Raw genomic sequence first — 14,369 nt, 5'->3', positions numbered from 1 at the left:
AATTCGAAATGTCCAAGATTGTACTGAAACCAATTCATCTTTATGTCCACTCGTCTAGAGCGAAGCACTAGAGTTGTAAAGAAATTCATTAAAAAACCAAGAAAATTCGAAATGTCCAAGATTGTACTGAAACCAATTCACGTAGAGCGAATTAAATATGGACATCGTTACTTCCTTCCCCCTAATTTTTATCTGCCTTAAATCGCTTTCCCTTTCAATTTCTTGCCTGGGCTGTTCTGGCAATGGATGGCAAATTCCTGTTAGGTTATTTATCCCCTGGAAGGTTGGAAACCGCAGATGAAGAAGCTATTCACTGAGGTATTTCAACGTCGAGTGAGTCAATTTGTGGGGGAACCTTATGTAGTATATGTTTACCTGTTGGTTAACAAATGGTATGCACTATAAGATAATGTTAATTAATTTTATATTTGGACTGCATTTGTTATCAGAAATATGATGTGTTGGCTATCTCTCTCCTCTCTTCTCGTCTCTCTCTCTCTCTCTCTTCATCTCTCTCTCTCTCTCACTGAAATTTATTGCTATGGTAGATGGCAATGCCTGTTTCTAAAATTCAGTAGATCTTTTTAATCTCTCTCTCTCTCTCTCTCTCTCTCTCTCTCTCTCTCTCTCTCTCTCTCTCTCTCTCTCTTTCTCATATATTGCTAATTAGTAATTAGTTTTCCAATTTTGTCAAAAAGCTCAATATTTGCATTAATCTAATTACACACACACACACACACACACACACACACACACACACACACACACACACACACACACACATATATATATATATATATATATATATATATATATATATATATATATATATGTAAAGTGATTTGTTAAAATATAAAAAAAAACAATGTAAGTGACAACATATCCTTTCGGGCAGCCCTACGAGAACTAATGATCAGCTTAGCTGTATGTTAAAACCAATTTTAATAATGATAATACAGGTATTTTATATCCCAGGGGGTTTTGATAACTTACAAGTGGCCCCCTTTCTTCCTTGATATTCTTTTCAATGAAGGACATATTGTTTCATCTAGTAGCATCTTCATAATACAAGCTGAGGCAATTAAAGAATTCACATAAAATGTCCCATTTCATACACTTTTATTCAAGGGATATAATAACTTATGTAATTAGTGTTCCAGATTCGTTTAGAAATCGAAGTTTTCTAGCAGTTAATAAACATTTCACAAAAAAGTAACTTAGTCCTTACATTCTTATAGTTCGTCGTTGGACGAGTGGTTTACGTGCTCCCCTACCGAAACGGTAGTCCGGAGTTCGATTCTCCGCTCTACCAACGTGGAACCAGAGGAATTTGTTTCTGGTGATTAAAAATTAATTTCTCGAAATAATGTGGTTCGAATACCACAATAAGCTGTAGGTCCCGTTGCTAGGTAACCAATTGGTTCCTAGCAATATAAAAATATCTAATCCTTCGGGCCAGCCAAAGGAGAGCTGTTAACCAGCTCAGTGGTCTGGCTAAACTAAGATAGACTTAACTTACATTCTTAAAGAGGATACAGTAAGTAGTGCTGTAAGAATATAGTTTTGTTAAGAAATTCACAGCCTCGTGAAAACAAATTGTTAAAAAAAATATCCACAATTATATATTAAAAATATATTTCTATGTAAAAATAGAACAAAGACTTTCGAACTTTTTTTACATTTTTAACGTAACACTGATGGTGTTCGAAAGTCTTTGTTCTATTTTTACATAGAAATATATTTTTAATATATAATTGTGGATATTTTTTAACAATATAGTTTTGCTCAGTAACGTATGTTACCGTGATTTAATTTTGCTGGTGTTTAGCTTCGCTTTTCGTTTTCTTTATCTGTCATCTTAAAAAATTCTGCGGATAGAAAAATATTCTCATGTAAGAATAAAACTCAGGCAATGAAAAAACAAATAGAAAATGCGTCGAAGTTTCTCCGGTGCAATCGAGTTTTCAGTACAGCTGCTACCGCGTACAATCAAGACCACCGAGAATAGATCTATCTTTTGGTGGTCTCTGTATGATGCTGTATGAGCCGCGGGTCACGAAACTCTAACCACGGCCTATATCGTTACCAGACGCATGATTATAGATAACTTTAACCTTAAATAAAATAAAAACTACTGAGGCTAGAGGGCTGCAATTTGGTATGTTGGATGACTCGAAGGTGGATGATCAACATGGTAATTTGCAGCCCTCTAGCCTCAGTATCTTTTACGATCTGAGGGCGGACAGACAGACAGAGCCGACATAATCGTTTTCTTTTACAGAAAACGAAAAACAAGTCAGGGTTAGATCTCTCCCCAAAGGCCATTTCTTTACCCTCGGTCTAAAGTTTTAGAAGTGAGCATTTTAAAATGCGCGGAGCGTTTTCCACTTCAGCCCAAAGATTTAACAAACAGCGTCTTTCTAATAGCAGAGTCTTAACTTCTTAACTTCCCTGTAAAGGAAAACCAACCCATTTTGAAAAATGTACCAGTTTCCCCTCCTCAGTGTTAAATTCTCGTGCATCACTGACAATGACGATAACCACATTGACATCAAGATTCAGATAAATCTAATTATTCAAAATAAAAATAGTATAAACTAAGAATTATCAGACAATGACGATAACCGCACGGACATCAAGATTCAAATAAATTAATTATTCAAAATAAAAATAGTATAAACTTAGAATTATCAGAAAATGACGATAACCGCACGGACATCAAGATTCAAATAAATCTAATTATTCAAAATAAAAATAGTATAAACTAAGAATTATCAGACAATGACGATAACCGCACGGACATCAAGATTCAAATAAATTAATTATTCTAAATGAACAAGATAGTTTAGACTCACCATCATCAGACAACGAGGATAACACAACAGACATCAAAATGCAAATAAATCTAATTATTCAAAATAAAAAAAATGTATAAACTAAGAATTATCAGACAACGACGATAACACAAGACATCAAGATTCAAATGAATCTAATTATTCAAAATGAAAAAATTGTATAAACTAAGAATTATCATCCGACAATCCTAGAACTGTTTGCAGGCCGGTACCTGATTTTTGTTTTTTATGGAGATGGGACTAAAGGGTGGGGGGGGGGGGGGGGGGGGGGGGGGGGGGTGGGGGGGGGGGGGTAGGGGGGGGGGGGGGGGGGGGGGGGGGGGGGGGGGGGGGGGGGAGGGGGGGGGTGGGGGGGGGGCCTCTTTTTTCCCTGGACCTCTTTAAATGGTGGGGGGGGGGGGGGGGGGGGGGGTCATTGTATATACTAGGTAAAATATAATATATGGGGGGGGGGGGGGGGTAATAGTATATATATACATACATATATATATATATATATATGTAATATTACATATATTAGTATTTACATGTTTTTAACAAAGATCTGTAAATATAAACCCATGACCTGAGGTCATGGCATTAGGAGGGTTCTACGTGACCAAAGCAGACCTAGATTACGCTATGCGCTGTCTGCAGTAGCCTGATCTAGCTCAAAGCTTTGTCAACATTTTTTTGTTTATGATAACTTTGCACAACAACTTCCATGGGAAGCGGTTGACCTGTTAACCTACGCCGGAAACTTGTAACTTCCGAGCCGGCGGACTACGTATGTTTTTTTATATGAATTGCTTAGATAGCTAATGTTCCGCTATCGACGCGATGCTTTAGAATGGCAGTTCCGCGCCAACCATCAAACATATCGGTCTTCCGACCGAGCTGCATCTCCTAGTATGGAGTTACAGAATAAAGTTGTTATCTTGTTCAACTTGCCTGTTTGAATCATCTCCTTTAGTCAAGAAAGAACCACTCTACTAAGATATCCAAGGGAGATGAGAGGAACCAAAAATACTTACGAATGACAGTCGTAAGGAGACACAAAAAGTCTATTGCCAAGCGATAAGACTTAGATGTGGTGCAGCGTATAACGAAGAATATAATTAACAAGACCCCCATATCACCGACGACGAAGGTCTACAAGAACTAACTTCCACCTTCAACATCAAACTAAAACAGAGGAACGGGATCTCAATCAACGCAAAAACAGTTTATGAAGACGCAACTATGTACTTCATCGAGAGGAATACAAGCATTTAACACCGACGTTTGAGCAACTGTTGTCACTTATCTTCGAGAATCTACAACCGGACCCCGAGAGCAGCATCGAACATCAACGGAAAGAAGAAAACAAACACAGGGAACATCACCCGATCACGAGCAGGACGCAGAGTGTACAGCTAGACGCAGTAGTGCAAGGACGGAGGCTGTGACGTCATCAATCTTGGACTTCCCCACGCATCGTGCACCGAGAGAAGACCGTGACGTCATCACGACTTCCGACGCGAGACTTAGACAGGAACTGAGACGTCATCCCATGTCAACAATCCTTCGCAATATAATCTGGAGCTAAGTACCATTTTTATCTATTCAGGTCTTTTCCTCAGTGAAGTGTTGTTCATCAAGAGTCGATCATCCAGTATTCTGGGGGTGAGTTGTTCGCCATATTAATCTTCCTTCATTACAGAATCAATCTTCAACTACGATTCTCGCCCGCAGATTAATTTTTTTTTTCTCTTCTCGTTGTCATTAACCGTTTCTTGCAGGAATTCTCCGTATATATAGATCAATATTATCTGTATTTTTGTATCTTTTGGGGGATTTTTCATATATTATTAACACACTTATACAGTACATTGCTTATGCGTTTACGTAGTGGTCGAGTGTACTCTTATAGATATTTTGATAGGATTGCAAGGAATAGAAGTGATAAGAAAAAAGTGAAAGTCGAAATGGCAACTACTCCGGCTGGCAACCCCAATGTGGTGACTCTCGTTAGCGCGAGGTCAGCGATTGTCCCTTTTCAAGGTCGGGTCAATGGGTTCCTGCCTCAAAATGTTGAGGCATGGATCTCAATCTGTAGACGCTCATTTAAAAGCAAAAAGCATCACAGACCCAGCAGTACAATTACAGGAGGCCAAGAGCTTCATTGACTTTGCAAAAGGTGACGCAAGTGCGTATCTAAGGGGGGTTTCTTTCCAAGAGGCGCTTACATGGGACGAGTTCAAAATTAGATTACGTGCCGTGTATGGGGGTGAAGAGGCTTTAGATGTAGTATTGGCATTGAGAAATATCCTTAACCAAGCCTCCATGACTCAGCTCAATGTTGTCGAGCGGCGGCGCTAATTGCCGACCGGCTAAATGAATATCAGGATAGTTTAAGTAACTCCGGGTGGGTTGCGGGTGCTAAAATCAAAGTGAAAGATTTTATCCGTTTGATCTACCTTACGTCTATCACTGCAATGTTGCCTGAAGCGTTAGTACGGTGTTTTGATAAAAAATTGCAGCCCGACAGTACGGAATTAGATGTGTATAAACAAATAAAAAAACACCCCATGTCTAAATGTACCGACCTAGATCCCTTCGCTCATTCAAGTTTTTGCAAAAAAATAAGAACAAAGCCACAACAAGTAAATGTGGTACATAATAATAATCAAGTTGCAGGGATGGTTTGTTATAACTGTAAACGACCAGGTCACATGATTTCAGACTGTCGGACGCGTTTTTGTTCAATACACAATAGTTCAACTCATTCATATAACCGTTGCTACTCGAAGGAATCAACAGCAGAATGCTACAAACACGCAACCAGTTGCCAGTGCAAATAAAAAGAAGGGTCCTCAGTACTATAAGAAGAAACAACCAAACGGAAATTCTGCACAACAGCAGAAACAAACAAATCGTGCTTCAGGTACCTCTGTTCCTGGGCCGTCTAGCCAGAACTCGCAAGGGCAAAGCGAATTTTCAAGGTGTGATAAAACAAAACAAATACCACGTAGTTCACTCCAAGGGGGGTGGGAGAGGGGCGAATGTTTGGGTGTCCCCATCAATATCAACATCTTTTGTATCAATCAAATCCAGTTTTTAATCATTTAAATCAGAAAATTCATTGTTGAGAAACACACAATTGATTTTCCTATGAAACACACGGCCGAATCAAAAAAATCTGTGCAGGTTCCCGTAGATTTGCAACAAACTTCATGCAATTATTATTCAGACGAGTTGCGACCAACCTTACATGCAGTAAATTTGGACCATAAGTCATTCACTTTGTTCTTTGATTCTGGTAGTCCACGTAATATCATGGATTTGTAAGGACTCATCATTTACTCTTTTCAAATTTCCCTATAGAAAGTCCGGAATAAGGCTCTCAGGCATTGGGAATAATGAATTAAATGTTGTGGGCGTAACTCATGTACAGTACAAGGTCGGTAAGCGCACGTTTGCTGATACCTTTGTCGTTGTACAAAACATTAATATGTATCCCGCAGTAATTATCGGATACCCGTCTATGGGCACTCAAAATATTATCTTAGCACCTGCAAAACACGGCGTGTATATCAAAGGGAGGAAATTCTATAGGTCTTCTAATACCCTAAAATCAGTTTTAGATAATAAAGAGACAGACAGAGTTGTCACTTACATTACGGAACCAATCACCTGTCTCATGAACCAAGAAATAATACAGGCAACCCAACAGAACTCTCGCTCACCCGTAATATCATCTTTGCACGCAAACTCTCGAGCCTAACGTAACTTCAAATATATTTGTGCGTGTAAAGAGAACCTTGCCAGGATCTGAAACATTAATCCTTTCCGAAACTCTGAAAACACACGGATTATCCGTCACACAAGCCATTTATACAGTCGGCTCACAACAACAATGTAACATCGAAGTCTGTAATAACATTTAGAATACCACTTTAGTAATCCACAAAAATCAACATATCTTGGATGCCGAAGTTTATAAACATCGCATTCTTACCGTAGCTGAGATAAATTACGCTCAATCAGTTGCGGATGAACCCCTTTTGCAATCTATAAGGAACAAAATCAATAAGGACATTCAAAGAAGAGAAAGTCAGCAGAAATTTTTGAATCTTTTAACTAAATATCATGATGTTTTTTCCACTACGGATGGAACCTTAGGAAAAACGGATGTCATCGAGCATCAAATAAGGCTCAAGGACAAACAGAAAGTAATCTATGTACCTTCGTACCGACTTCCTATGAAATTTCAGAATGAGATAACAGAGGAAGTAGGTAAAATGTTAAAAGAAGGAGTCATTAGGAAATCAAACAGCCCTTATAATTTTCCGTTAATAGTAGTACCGAAAAAAGATCGAACTTGGCGGATATGCGTAGATTTTCGTCGTTTAAATGAAGAAACAATCCCTGACAGATTCCCAGTACCATGTACCGATGATATCCTATCCTTACTAGGCCAGAATAAATATTTCACAAGCCTAGACTTACTAAAAGGATTTCATCAGATTCCGTTGGAACAAGAGAGTATCCCATACACTGCCTTCAGCACAGCCAGGGGACATTATGAATTTTTGCGTATGCCTTTTGGTTTACGTTGTGCTCCTATAACTTTTACTCGTATGATAAACATCGTGTTTGGAGACTTGTTGGGAGATATCCTACATGCCTACATGATGACTTAGTAATCTTTTCCAACACATTAGAAGAACATTTACGTAAATTGGAGTTAGTGCTACAAAGATTAAGGCAGCATAATTTAAGGGTAAAGATAAGTAAGTGTGAATTTTTTAAAACAGAACTAGTCTATCTAGGTTTCACGGTTTCTAGTGAAGGTCTTAAAGTCGTCCACGATAAGGTGTCAGCTATCCGTAACTTTTCCCGATACCTACTAACGTCAAGGGAATACAGCAATTTTTAGGATGTAGCGGCTACTATCGCCGCTTCATCCGCAACTACTCAATCATAGCCGCTCCCCTCCCCCTAACCGATCTTATAAAAAAGGCGTAGATTTCGTATGGTCTGAAATTCATCAACAGGCGTTCGATAAATTGAAAGATGAACTGTGTAGTTCTCCTATCTTGAAATTTCCTGACTTCGGTAAGGAATTTTTCATAGCAACAGACGCCTCAGACCTAGGAGTAGGTGGGGTATTGCTTCAACAATATGATAAACAGTTTTTCCCTATAGCTTTTTATTCAACGTAAACTGAGACCTTCCGAAAGTAAATATGCAGTATAGACAAGGAAGGGCTCGCTATTGTTAATTCACTCGTGCACTTTAAATTCTAATATACGGTTATCCCGTCAAGGTTCTCACTGATCATAAGCCCCTAACCGACTTCTTTAAAGGCTTTAGTCACAGCCCCAAGCGAACTCGGTGGCACATGATCATTCAGGACTTTGGCGCGAGGATCGGGTATTTACCTGGGAAAGCAAATATCATGCTGACGCATTATCACGCAACCCCTCTTCATCTTGTACCGAGCCATTAGCTGAATTAATAGAGATCTCAACCTCCACGCCCGTTGTTAAAACTATATCTGAACAGGAAGTCTGGGCTGGAGTGCTGAACTATTACAGACGGAACAAAGAAAAGATCCGCAAATAGAAAAAAATCATCATTGCGTTAAACGGAAATCCGAAGGAAAAGGAATACCTAAAGTATAAGCAGCAGAATTATATCCTACAGGACAATATCCTGTGTAGATCCGTGACGAGGAAAACCCGCAACACACCGCACCGCAGTTGAATAACAACCAGGTGGTGGTGCCTATCTCACTCATACCCACTGTCTTAAGTGGTTGCATGAAAATCCACTGCACGGACACCCTGGTTATACCTTGATGTCACAGAAAGCCAAATCCTTATTTTATTGGCATACGATGCTTACAGATATAAAAAAGCACATAGCAAATTGTCGCACTTGTCAGAATACAAAGGGCACGAAGACACCTGTCAGCCTAGGGGCTTACCGTGCCAAATCAACCCTTTGAAAGAGTACATTTAGATTTGATTAAGAATAAGCAGTATTTTTACGAAGTCCAGACAGAGGAAATAAGCACCTCCTAGTAATTATAGACGCTTTGACTCGATATACAGAACTTATAGCGCTTAAACAAAAACCGCGGTCGAGTGCGCTAGGAAGTTTTACGAGTGCTGCATATATATATATATATATATATATATATATATATATATATATATATATATATATATATATATATATATATATATATATGTATATATATAAGATGAAATACTTGAAAATGTTAGTTTGGTTGTATTAGCAAGAAAAATTGGGTATGCGGTCTATGCCCTTCTACCCGATTAGATGTTGCTCAAGTACTGACTTTGGTTAACGGAATTTCATTTAAAATCACTCACTAATATGATGGCCTATATCATGTTTCTATTATTAATCTTTTATTTCCTACTACTAATGAATGATGTTAAGGTTTAATAAAAAAAAACCCAAAAGACTTGCCAAATTTTTTTGCCCTTCTTAAAGTACAGTTCAATGAAAACGATAGTCCACAGAAATTATGGACTTCCATAAATGTTGGAGGGGGGGGTGTTTGTCATTCGAACCCCCGGTCACCCCCGTGGTACAGGCCTGGTTTGTGTGAGATAAAACATTATTAATGGAAAATTCTTCAAACGGAAGGAAAATTTTGGCTAAATCACTGTCTTACGTTATAGGCTCCAGAAGTCTGTTATTCCTCACACAGCTGGAATCTGGAATAGCCTCCCTGGGGTTGTCTTGCAACTGGAACTGAAAAAGTTCAAGCGAAGATGCGTTGCAATTCTACCCCAATACAATTCCCCCTCTATTTTAAGAATTTACTTACGATTTCGTCTATATAATCATTAATTGGCTAAGTTTTCTCCCTTTTAACAAGTGATCTCTTCTTTCCGTTTTTCATCAACATCTGTTACTTCTTTCAAATGTAACACCACATTCTTCTGGAATCTTCAATTTCAAGTCAGTGGCCCCTGTGGGATGGTGACATACGAATAGGGTTCATCTTCAGAATAATAATAATAATAATAATAATAATAATAATAATAATAATAATAATAATAATAATAATAATAATAATAATAATAATAAAACAGTCAGACACCAACTAAAGAAAATGCCAAACTGGAAAGCCCCAGGTCCCGATGAAGTCCATGGATACTGGCTCAAAAACTTCAAGGCCCTACACCCACGAATAGCAGAACAACTCCAGCATTGTATCTCAAATCACCAAGCACCCAAATGGATGACCACAGGAAGAACATCCTTAGTACAAAAAGACAAGAGTAAGGGAAATATAGCCAGTAACTTCAGGCCTATCACCTGCCTACATAATGTGGAAGTTACTAACGGTATCATCAGTGAAAAGCTATACAAACTACCTAGAGGCGGACAAACACCATCCCCCACCAACAGAAAGGCTGCAGAAGGAAGTGTAGGGGCACAAAAGACCAGCTACAGATAGACAAAATGGTAATGAAGAACAGTAAGAGAAGGAAAACCAACCTAAGCATGGCATGGATAGACTATAAGAAAGCCTTCGACATGATACCACACACATGGCTAATAGAATGCCTGAAAATATATGGGGCAGAGGAAAACACCATCAGCTTCCTCAAAAATACAATGCGCAACTGGAATACAATACTTACAAGCTCTGGAATAAGACTAGCAGAGGTTAAAATATCAGGAGGAGGGATCTTCCAGGGCGACTCACTGTCCCCACTACTCTTCGTAGTAGCCATGATTCCCATGACAAAAGTACTACAGAAGATGGATGCCGGGTACCAACTCAAGAGAAGGGCAACAGAATCAACCATCTGATGTTCATGGGACGATATCAAGCTGTATGGTAAGAGCATCAAGGAAATAGATACCCTAATCCAGACTGTAAGGATTGTATCTGGGGACATCAGGATGGAGTTTGGAATAGAAAAATGCGCCTAAGTCAACATACAAAAAGGCAAAGTAACGAGAACTGAAGGGATAGAGCTACCTTGATGGGAGCACATCAAACACATAGATGAGACAGGATACAAATACCTGGAATAATGGAAGGAGGAGACATAAAACACCAAGAGATGAAGGACACGATCAGGAAAGAATATATGCAGAGACTCAAGGCGATACTTAAGTCAAAACTCAACGCCGGAATATGATAAAAGCCATAAACACATGAGCAGTGCCAGTAATCAGATACAGCGCAGGAATAGTGGAATGGACGAAGGCAGAAGTCCGCAGCATAGATCAGAAAACCCAGGAAACATATGACAATACACAAAGCACTACACCCAAGAGCAAATACGGACAGACTATACATAACACGAAAGGAAGGAGGGAGAGGACTATTAAGTATAGAGGACTGCGTCAACATCGAGAACAGAGCACTGGGTCAATATCTGAAAACCAGTGAAGACGAGTGGCTAAAGAGTGCATGGGAAGAAGGACTAATAAAATTAGACGAAGACCCAGAAATATACAGAGACAGGAGAAAGACAGACAGAACAGAGGACTGGCACAACAAACCAATGCACGGACAATACATGAGACAGACTAAAGAACTAGCCAGCGATGACAATTGACAATGGCTACAGAGGGGAGAGCTAAAGAAGGAAACTGAAGGAATGATAACAGCAGCACAAGATCAGGGCCCTAAGAACCAGATATGTTCAAAGAACGATAGACGGAAATAACATCTCTCCCATATGTAGGAAGTGCAATACGAAAAATGAAACCATAAAACCATACAGCATATAGCAAGCCAATGCCCGGCACTTCCACAGAACCAGTACAAAAAGAGGCATGATTCAGTGGCAAAAGCCCTCCATTGGAGCCTGTGCAAGAAACATCAGCTACCTTGCAGTAATAAGTGGTACAAGCACCAACCTGAAGGAGTGATAGAAAACGATCATGCAAAGATCCTCTGGGACTATGGTATCAGAACGGATAGGGTGATACGTGCAAACAGACCAGACGTGCGTTGATTGACAAAGTCAAGAAGAAAGTATCACTCATTGATGTCTCAATACCATGGGACACCAGAGTTGAAGAGAGAAAGAGAGGGAAAAAATGGATAAGTATAAGATCTGAAAATAGAAATAAGAAGGATATGGGATATGCCAGTGGAAATCGTACCCATAATCATAGGAGCACTAGGCCCGATCCCAAGATCCCTGAAAAGGAATCTAGAAAAACTAGAGGCTGAAGTAGCTCCAGGACTCATGCAGAAGAGTGTGATCCTAGAAACGGCACACATAGTAAGAAAATTGATGGACTCCTAAGGAGGCAGGATGCAACCCGGAACCCCACACTATAAATACCACCCAGTCGAAATGGAGAACTGTGATAGAGAAAAAAAAAAAAATAAAAAAAAATAAATAAATGAAGTCCATGGATACTGGCTCAAAAACTTCAAGGCCCACACCCACGAATAGCAGAACTACTCCAGCATTGTATCTCAAATCACCATGCACCCAAATGGATGACCACAGGAAGAACATCCTTAGTACAAAAAGACAAGAGTAAGGGAAATATAGCCAGTAACTTCAGGCCTATCACCTGCCTACCATAATGTGGAAGTTACTAACAGGGATCATCAGTGAAAGGCTATACTATTACCTAGAGGAGACAAACACCATCCCCCACCAACAGAAAGGCTGCAGAAGGAAGTGTAGGGGCACAAAAGACCAGCTACAGATAGACAAAATGGTAATGAAGAACAGTAAGAGAAGGAAAACCAACCTAAGCATGGCATGGATAGACTATAAGAAAGCCTTCGACATGATACCACACACATGGCTAATAGAATGCCAGAAAATATATGGGGCAGAGGAAAACACCATCAGCTTCCTCAAAAATACAATGCGCAACTGGAATACAATACTTACAAGCTCTGGAATAAGACTAGCAGAGGTTAATATCAGGAGAGGGATCTTCCAGGGCGACTCACTGTCCCCACTACTCTTCGTAGTAGCCATGATTCCCATGACAAAAGTACTACAGAAGATGGATGCCGGTACCAACTCAAGAAAAGAGGCAACAGAATCAACCATCTGATCTTCATGGACGACATCAAGCTGTATGGTAAGAGCATCAAGGAAATAGATACCCTAATCCAGACTGTAAGGATTGTATCTGGGGACATCAGGATGGAGTTTGGAATAGAAAAATGTGCCTAAGTCAACATACAAAAAGGCAAAGTAACGAGAACTGAAGGGATAAAACTACCAGATGGGAGCAACATCAAACACATAGATGAGACAGGATACAAATACCTGGGAATAATGGAAGGAGGGGATATAGAACACCAAGAGATGAAGGACACGATCAGAAAAGAATATATGCAGAGACTCAAGGCGATACTCAAGTCAAAACTCAACGCCGGAAATATGATAAAAGCCATAAACACATGGGCAGTGCCAGTAATCAGATACAGCGCAGGAATAGTGGAATGGACGAAGGCAGAAGTCCGCAGCATAGATCAGAAAACCAGGAAACATATGACAATACACAAAGCACTACACCCAAGAGCAAATACGGACAGACTATACATAACACGAAAGGAAGGAGGGAGAGGACTACTAAGTATAGAGGACTGCGTCAACATCGAGAACAGAGCACTGGGCAATATCTGAAAACCAGTGAAGACGAGTGGCCTAAAGAGTGCATGGGAAAGAAGGACTAATAAAAGTAGACGAAGACCCAGAAATATACAGACAGGAAAGAATGACAGACAGACAGAGGACTGGCACAACAAACCAATGCACGGACAATACCTGAGACAAACTAACAGAACTAGCCAGCGATGACACATGGCAATGGCTACAGAGGGGAGAGCTAAAGAAGGAAACTGAAGGAATGATAACAGCGGCACAAGATCAGGCCCTAAGAACCAGATATGTTCCAAGAACGATAGACGGAAATAACATCTCTCCCATATGTAGGAAGTGCAATACGAAAAATGAAACCATAAACCACATTAGCAAGCGAATGCCCGGCACTTGCACAGAACCAGTACAAAAAGAGGCATGATTCAGTGGCAAAAGCCCTCCACTGGAGCCTGTGCAAGAAACATCAGTTACCTTGCAGTAATAAGTGTACGTAGCACCAACCTGAGGGAGTGATAGAAAACGATCAGGCAAAGATCCTCTGGGACTATGGTATCAGAACGGATAGGGTGATACGTGCAAATAGACCAGACGTGACGTTGATTGGCAGAGTCAAGAAGAAAGTATCACTCATTGATATCGCAATACCATGGGACACCAGAGTTGAAGAGAGAGGGAGGGAAAAAAAATGGATAAGTATCAAGATCTGAAAATAGAAATAGAAGGATATGGGATATGCCAGTGGAAATCGTACCCATAATCATAGGAGCACTAGGCACAATCCCAAGATCCCTGAAAAGGAATCTAGAAAAACTAGAGGCTGAAGTAGCTCCGGGACTCATGCAGAAGAGTGTGATCCTAGAAACGGCGCACATAGTAAGAAAAGTGATGGACTCCTAAGGAGGTA

The sequence above is a fragment of the Macrobrachium nipponense genome, chromosome 32, assembly GCF_015104395.2.
Source record: "Macrobrachium nipponense isolate FS-2020 chromosome 32, ASM1510439v2, whole genome shotgun sequence".
Lineage (NCBI taxonomy): Eukaryota > Metazoa > Arthropoda > Malacostraca > Decapoda > Palaemonidae > Macrobrachium > Macrobrachium nipponense.
Note: the sequence above shows the minus strand (reverse complement) of the source record.